Here is a 7,876-nt window from a genome sequence, read left to right on the forward strand (position 1 = left end):
TGTCCACCCTGTTCCAACTAATTAATGCTTCCTTGTATCTGCATACTGATTTAATTTGAGGACTTCTGTGACTGCTTCTGGAACTAAATATTTCACAGAGCTGCTTAGGAAGTTTGTCTTTTTTTTCTTCTTCTTCATCTCCACCACCCTCCCCCCCCCCCCCTCATTCTCCCTTTCAGCCAACCGCCTGTTGTGGTCACAATCTCAAATAGCAAAGACGGGGAAATTCCTTGATTATATTTAACCTAGAACTCGCTCTTCGTCTCAACTAAAAGAGATACCCATTCACATCCCCTTAGTACTGCCTTCCCTAAATAAAAAAAAACAAAAACAAAAAACCTTTATTGAATTTTTAAACTATCCTACCTCAAACACACACACATAATTTTCTTAAAGTAATATTCAAATGGAAAATAAAGTAGTATTTTTGACAGTTTTGAAGCTTACAAAATTATTTCAAATTGCCAGTTACTGGAAACATTTGAGTTATCTCCATCTCTCTGTCTTTCCCACTTTTTTATTTATGTCTATTGTTTTGGCTTGTTTTGGTTTTGCTTTAGCTCGAGCTACTTTGGAGTAAAACCATTAACTTGTTCATATATTCAAAACAATATATCAAAAGTCTACATACAGAATAATTCATTTCCTTTCTGAATACAGGCTGTAAACCAATCACGGTTTTGTGGATTTGGGAATTGAATGAAATATGATTCAGAAGCTAAATTAAAATAGACTCCAACGGGGAAAAAAAAAAAAAGTGTGTCCAAGTATCACTAACAACGTAAGTTCACATCCTCCATTCACCCCTAATCACAGGTCACCTGTAAACTGGTGGCATCAGAAGTTGTCAAAGTTGTGAAATAATCTAAAGTCCTTTTCAGAGCGGTTTGACATTTCCTTTTGAGAAAATTTGGTTCAAAATGTGTTTCATAAAAATATTTTATTTGTTGCTACAGCCAGGATAGAAGGGAGAAGCTATTTAAAACTTGACATTCTCTTCCTTACTTAGCCTGAGAGTGTCTAACATCTGTGAATTGTGAAATTCACAAATATGCCGGCCTGAGCCCCAGCCAATTCAAACAGCTTGTTCTACAAAATGAGAAACTTGAGGGAAGATCATTTTACTAATTAATTATAGATTTGTTAATTGGAATTAAAGTGTTTGGCTTTACTCCCTGCTATTAGCAAATACAGATGACCAGAAAATACAGAGTTCTTAAATTAAAAATATTCAATATCCTTTGAGCATGCCCAAGTCCCACCACACTGTCTGGCTTTTCCCATTTATAAAATGGGAGGTGAAATAGTGATCTCAAGTGTAGTGCTTCTCAAATGTTAAAGCACTTGTGAGTCACCTGGAAATCTTCTCAATGCAGATTCTAGTTCCGTAGGTTTCAGATGGGGCCTGAGACTCTGCATTTCATACAAGCTCCCAGGTGATGGGTGCTGCTGACTTTAGCATCACACTTTGAGTATAAAGACCCAGTGCTATTTTCAGGCCTGCTTTTTATATACTTCTAGGAAATAACCAGAACTCTTCCAAATATTTTAATTACCAGCAGAGGCTCTCGATTCCCAAATATTAATATTATTAATTTTAAGCATTCTTAACATGCTTTTCATTTCAAATTTTTACAACTTAATTTATTTTTAAAAAAGACCATTTAAAATGTATGCCCTGACATCCATGTTATTTAAAAACATCCTAAATTTATTAGGTTAAGAGGGACTGCTATTAAATAGTTATATATATATATATATATATATTATATAATATATATATAATATATATATTTATATATTATATATATATTATATAATATATAATAATATATATATATAATGTATATACATATATATTACCCCACTCCAGGTGGCACAGTGGTAAAGAATCCACCTGCCAACACAGGAGATACAAAGTTCAGTCCCTGGGTTGGGAAGATCCCCTGGAGAAGGAAATGGCAACGCATTCCAGTATCCTTACCTGGAAAACTCCATGGACAGAGGAGCCTAGTGGGCCACAGTCTATGGGGTTGCAAAGAATCGGACACGACTGAGAGACTGAACTGAGCTGATATATATAATTTATAATTATGAAACATACTAGCTCCTATTGCTTTGTGAAAATAAATGCAGAGAGCTATCCTGATCAAGGGCAAAAGGCAGACTGTCCAGTACTCAACAACACAACAATGGCCCCCAACCATCCAGAACCTGGGGAAAATACATGACAATTATACAGTAATTACCAAAATTGCCACTTTTATTTCTATTACATTCCTCTTCACCCAGGGAGCTCAGGTTACTACACTGTTGTTGTTTAGTTGCTAAGCCATGTGTGATTCTTTTGTGACCTCATGGACTGAATCCCACCAAGGTTCTCTGTCCATGGAATTTTCCAGGCAAGAATACTGGAGTGGGTTGCCATTCCTTGTCCAGGGGATCTTCCTGACCTGGGAATTGAACCTGAGTCTCCTGTGTTGCAGGGAGATTCTTTACCACTGAGCCACCCAGGAAAGCCCTCAGATTAGTATACAAACGCATAAATTATTTCTTTGCTATGCAAGTTAGATGTTTCTCCAACACGTTAGGTCTTTTAGGTAGAGATTGTAATAGAATAAGTTTCTCTTTAGCCTGGGAGAAGTCAATTGCCTTTCTGACCATGTCCTCCATCTCTGAATGATGTTGTTGGTGAAGATTTTTGATTTGTAGGAAGAGAAGTAACGAGCTTAGGGAAACACTAGTATTCAGGACCTGGAACCCTGGACTCGCTCTAAGATAAAATAATATTTTTTTCCTTTCAGTAGCTAGTAGCCAAGAATGTGTACTTTGCCAAACTCAGGTATTCAAAACACAGACGTTTCTCATTTACATTCATGTGAATTATATCTTAACTGCTCCCCATTATGTACTCTGTCCACTGGGTGACATGCTTTTCTTGTTCCTCCCTGCCTTGGAGCATGTCTTGTCCTTCATCCAGAATGCTTTTAGATCCCACGTGTGTATATCCACATCTCACAAACACGTGAAAGAACAGGAAGCCTTTCTCATCCCTCCAGGTAAAAGGAAGCTACCCTATCCCTCTTAAATAATGATGTTCTAACTTGTGAAAGGGCACCTGCTATTTCTTTCCTAGATCTGAGCTACTTTTGCATAAAACCATTTCCTGTACTGGATGGTGAACAACTTGAGAGTGGGTTTGATATCAGTTCATCTCTGTATCTCCAGGGATGAGCAAAGTATGGTCTAGTGGACAAATAACTAATTTATAATCCTTGCAAAAACACATCTAATTATTATCGTAAGTGGTTAAAAAGAACTTCCATGAAACACTTGACTTTTTAGAATCAATTTTATTGAGGCATAATTTATATACAATGAAATTCACTGATTCTACTGTTCCATCTGAGGAATTTTGACATATTATAATCCACATAGCCTGTGCCACAACCAAGATATAGAATATCCCATTACTCCCCAAACCTGCTCATTTCTATTACCTCAAAAGTTCCCCTTGCAGTTCATCCTTCCTCACCATTGACCCTAAACACTCGCTCTCTTGTTTTGCTTTTTTTGTCAGCATTTATCAGATGTATGTTTTCTAGAATAGCATTATCCAGTAGAATTTTCTGTGATGAAGGAAATACCTACATTTGCTCTGTCTGATATTGTTGCCACTAATCACATATAGCTAATGCAACTAAGAAACTACATTTTAATTTTTATTTAATTTTGATCAACTTGTATTTAAATAGCTGCATGTGACTAGTGGCTACCATGTTGGACAGCACAATGCTAGAATGTTACATAAATGCAAGCATATGGCTTGTATTCTTTTGTGTCTGGTAGGTTCTTTCATTCCACATATTGTTTTTGAGGTATCCATGTTCTTATGTACGTCTGTAACTGGTTTTTCTTTATGACTGTTGAACATGTGGATTGTTCCTAATTTTAATTATTAATATAAAAATACTAGTCTAAAATTCATAATTACAGTCAGAAGCAGAAGTCCAATAGGCTTTTTAAGAGCAAATACTAACCCATCCTATTAAGTCCCTTAGTGATGTGGACTAGTTCATTCTCTCCCAGGTTGCTGTAGCTCTAGAGGATGCAGAAGACGTAGAGAGAAACTGACTAACCGGTTTGGTCAGAGTTCTGGTTACAATTTCCTCCTTGACTATAGACAAGTAGCCTACTTTCTTTGGGCTTTACATTCTTTTTATTTATTTATATGGCTACTTGTATTAACTGTAGCATGCGGGACCTTCACTGCATCATGTGGAATTTTTCTACGTGGCATGTGGACTCTTTGGTTATGGCATGAGAGTTTAGTTGCCCAGAGGCATGTGAAGTCCTAGTTCCCTGACCAGGGGTCAAACTCATGTTCCCTGCATTGCAAGGCAAATTCTTAACCATTGGCCCACCAAGGAAGTCCTGGACCTTACATTCTTGCTCTTTACGAGTAAGGATGTGCCAATGAGGACTACTTTGTTACTAACAATGTAAAGTAACTCCCACTAAATAAAACTGAGAATATAAAAACAGGTTAAAATATGAAAGTTCACAGATTGAAGGAGAAAGTTGAAAAACAAGATCTGGGAAAGGGCTAGAACCAGAAGATCTTCAGGGATCTACGTAATAGGAATGAATAGAGTCATTTCATAGTGCCACCTTAGAAATAAGTCAAACCCAGCAGGGTTTTGTTTTTTTGTTTTTTAAGCTTGAATCATTTACCTTAGAGAGCTTCCCAGGTGGTTCTAGTGGTAAAGAACCTGCCTGTTGATGCAGGAGGCTCAAGAAACAAGAGACAGGGGTTCGAGCTCTGTGTCGGGAAGATCCCTTGGAGAAGGGCATGGCAACCCACTCCAGTATTTTTGCCTGAGAATCCCATGGACAGAGAAGCCTCGCAGGCTACAGTCTATGGAGTTGCACAGACTCAGACAAGACTGAGTAAAAGGCACGCACATACACATTTACCTTCAAATTCTCAGAAGGAAGATGTCGTTTTAGGCCAGGAGAAATCTGAATGCCTTGATTGATATAGTCCTACCAACACTGGGCCAAAGACAGTTTCTGAAAGAAAATAGAAGTTCCATTAAGCTGGGAAAGAGCATCAGGTTCAGGGCAGCAGAAAACAACAGATGCCACCAGGAGGGGCTTAAAGTGGATGATCGCGCAGATTCCTAAGAGCTCTGGCTGTCTGCGCTGTGTGACTGAAGAAGCTATATTTCTTGTCAGGGTCTTGTCCTCTCCAAGTCATCCTGACGTGCCCCTCTTTTATAATATGGGGATCAAGGGAGAACTTTCTAGTATAAAAAGTGGCAAATTCATCAAGTGTCACCTACATCAAAGGGACTGAAGAGTTTGATGATTTTTAGTTTTGAGACACTTTCCTGGGTATAACTTCAGTTCAGCTCCACCATGTCTGTTTCACAGAAGTAGAAACAGGTTCCGTTTTTTTGTTTGTTTGTTTGTTTGTTTTTCAGGGAGGGCATTCTCCAACACTTCCAGCTTTATGTTCTATGAATATAATATTTGCTGAAGTAGGGCATCTAGTGGAAGTAAAGCTGGGCCTAGAGTTTAAGCATGATGGATTAGGGTCAAATGCTTTTTATATCAATGAAAAAGCCAGTAATTTGCAAGCTTAGCCATGTTCTTCCTTTGATTTGACCTCTACCACCTTGCAGGTCACTGGAATTCATCAAATAGGGGGGAATATGCATAAAGCTAGTATCTCAGAGTCTACTGAGAGGAAAGAAGATGCTTCAGGGAAGTGTCTGAGGAAAGGGATACTTGTATCTTCAGAGGGCATGCAAGGAAACACAGAGGGCAGTTGGAGAAGGAAGAGGTTGGCAGTGTCCCTAACAGACAAACCTGATACCCTCCAAGTCACACCCAGTGTCCCAGAGCAATGTGGGTGGGCTTCTTTTCCAGACATCCCTGAACAGCTGTGTGGAGGCTCCTCACTCCCACCCCTTCTTTGCTCAATGCCCACGTGAGTGAGAGATAAATAAGGAGACACAGGAAGTCCTTATTTGGCACTTTGCAGATTTTTTCCCTGAACCATTTGTCAGTTGCAGATATGGTACACCTTGATTCTAACTGTCTTGGTGCATATCTCCTAAAATGGGACAGCCTCTGACATGATCACAGTTCAATAAAGAAATGAGAAAATTAACACTGATATAACATGATTATCTCCCTTACATTCAGACTTTGCCAATTGTCCCAATGAGGCTTATTATAGCAAACAGAAAATCCTGGATTTTACATTGCATTCTGTTGTTCTATTTCTTTAGGCTTTATTAATCAGGAACATTTCCTCAGTCATTGTATTTCATGACAGTTTTTTTTAAATTGAAGTATAGTTGATTTACAGTGTTGTGTTAGTTTCTGATGCACAGCAAAGCGATTCACTTATGTATATACATATATATATACACACATACAGGGAACTATGTTCAATATCCGGTACTAAGCCATGTTGGAAAAGAATATAAAGAAGAATATATATATATGTTGAATATAATTCCCTGTATGACACAGTAGGACTTTGTTATTTATCCATCCTATATACAATAGTTTGCATCTGCTAATCCCCAATCCAACCTTCCCGTGTCTCCTCTTTCCCTGGGAACCACAAATCTGTTCTTTATGGCATGACAGATATTTTTGAAATGTGCAGGCCGGTTATTTTGTAGACTGAACCTCACTTTAGGTTTGACTGATGTTTCCTCATAATTAGACGGAGTTTTCTACTTTTGGCAGAAACATCTGTGATACCATGATATTGTGTACATCCGGTACATCATATCAGGAGGTGCTCGGTTTTTAAAGCCCTTCAAGGGGTTTTCCCCAGGCCTCATCTCAGGAACAGATTTACTGTGAACCCAAGAAAATTTGAATGTTAAAACCACTTACTTATATAGACAGTCCCTTCTAAGATCCTGCATGCATTCATGTGTGCTCAGGCTCAGTCATGTCTGACTTTCTGCGACACCATGGACTGTAGCCCACCAGGCTCTAATGTGCGTGGGATTCTCCAGGCAAGAGTACTGGAGTCGGTTACCATTACCTCCTCCGGGAGACCTTCCTGACCCAAGGATTGAACCCATGTGTCCTACATTTCCTGCATTGTCTAACGGATTCTTTACCACTGAGCCACCTGGGAAGCCCTCTAAGGTCCTAGGAACTATTTTAGTTATATGTATACATGGCCATTATATTTCTGTAAAATATAAAAATGTGATTTATTTTAGTTACAATCCTCTAATATTACCATCTCTTTCTGCTTCCCTTTCCCCTTCATTATCATTCATTTTGCCCAGAATGGTGATGGAGAGTCCATATGATTTCTAGGATCCAAGTACGGGCTGGTTGAATACAGTATACTTTTATTTTGGGTTTGGAAGGAAAGATTAATGTGACCTGGGTTAGGGTTGTGTAGAGTTAAATTATTGCTATTCATCTTGGTACATGAATGGCTTCCAACAGTATTCCTCTTGCCTATGACACTAAACATAGTGTCACTAAAAAGTTGGGTTGCAGGTCACATCACAATATGAATATCTCCAACAATAACAGCAATAAAAAATGTGTGCCTCGTGGAGGAGTAACAGAGTTGAAAGTGCACTCTGTGGAAACTTCTCCCTCTTTTTATCAAGCATACAAACTTGCATGCAGAGGAATCAAAATGGAAACCAGGTATCCCCCATCTGTTATTCAGCATATACAATTAAAATGCTCCATACATTATTTGGTCTTTTTTGATGGAAGTTGCACTAAATAGAATTTAGCCTTATACTGTGTGTATTTGTAGGAACACAATGCTTGGCAGTGCTTCAAACAGCAAGTGTGTTTGTCAAACCTTAGATTA

The sequence above is a fragment of the Muntiacus reevesi genome, chromosome 8, assembly GCF_963930625.1.
Source record: "Muntiacus reevesi chromosome 8, mMunRee1.1, whole genome shotgun sequence".
In the NCBI taxonomy this organism is placed as follows: domain Eukaryota; kingdom Metazoa; phylum Chordata; class Mammalia; order Artiodactyla; family Cervidae; genus Muntiacus; species Muntiacus reevesi.